A 1114-nucleotide genomic window follows, 5' to 3' on the forward strand; every position below is an offset into this window, starting at 1 on the left:
TTTATATATAAGTATTTAATTATATATATAATTTTATTATTTTTATAAATTTTTTTATAATTTTATATAATATTTTATAATATAAATATATAGTTTTAAAATGCATATATAATTTAAAATTTTAGAGTATAAAAATATTATATTTTTATTTAAAATATTTAATTTTTAATTTTATATATTAACCCCCTTTTTAATATATAATATATATACCTAAATGTTTTTATTTTTTTAAATTTAACCCGGGAGACCAATAAAGCGTTCTGCATACCTCGCTTTTTTTTTTCTTTTTCATTTTGGTAATGTCCACCCCCACAGGGGACTTGATTCTAAAACCCAAAAACTTTTAGCTAAGTGGTCGCTGGGGATAAATCTTGGGTTAAATTTTTATGTGCGTTTTTTTTGTAATAGAAACGTAGGTGCACGTGGGAGGGGGAAGGGTAGGGGTTGGGGGGGGGGGGGGGGGAGATAGGATGGGGGGAAGGGGGGTGGGAGGGGGGGGGGGGTAGGATTGGGGGAGAGGAGGAAAAGGGGGGAAGGGGTAGAGGAGGAGGGGGTAGGTTGGGGGAAGGGGGGGGTAAAGGGGAAAGGGGATAAAAAATGGGGGGGCGATTAGGGGGAGGAAGGGGTTTGGGGGGAGGGTTTTTAAAGGGGGAGGGATGGGGATGGAAGGGGAAGAATAGGGAAAAGGGGGGGAAGGAAGGGGGGAAAGGGGGGAAAAAAGAAGAGGGGAAGGGGGAGGTAGGGGGGGAGATAGAGGGGGTGGGGGGAGGAGATAAGGGAGGTGGGGGGGGGATGGAGGGAGGTAGGGGGGAAGGGGGGAGAGAGGGGGGAGGGGTAGGAGGGAGGGGGGGGCGGAAGGGGACCAAATTTATACCCCAATTAGAGGGGCCCCATTAACCGGTAGAAAATGCATTCCTTAAATTTGCAGAAATTCACCACCAAAAAAAACCCCGAAAAAGGTTTTGGGAGCGGGTTTTTTGCTTTTCTGGGAAACCCAAACAATAAAGTTGATTTCATAAATTAAAGACTAGATAAAATAATGGGGGGAGGGGGGGGTTACCGGGTCGATTATGGGTTATTGATTTTAAAGTGGGAAAAAAAACATGATTCCTGG

This window comes from Penaeus monodon, chromosome 28 (genome assembly GCF_015228065.2).
Source record: "Penaeus monodon isolate SGIC_2016 chromosome 28, NSTDA_Pmon_1, whole genome shotgun sequence".
Taxonomy (NCBI): Eukaryota; Metazoa; Arthropoda; class Malacostraca; order Decapoda; family Penaeidae; genus Penaeus; species Penaeus monodon.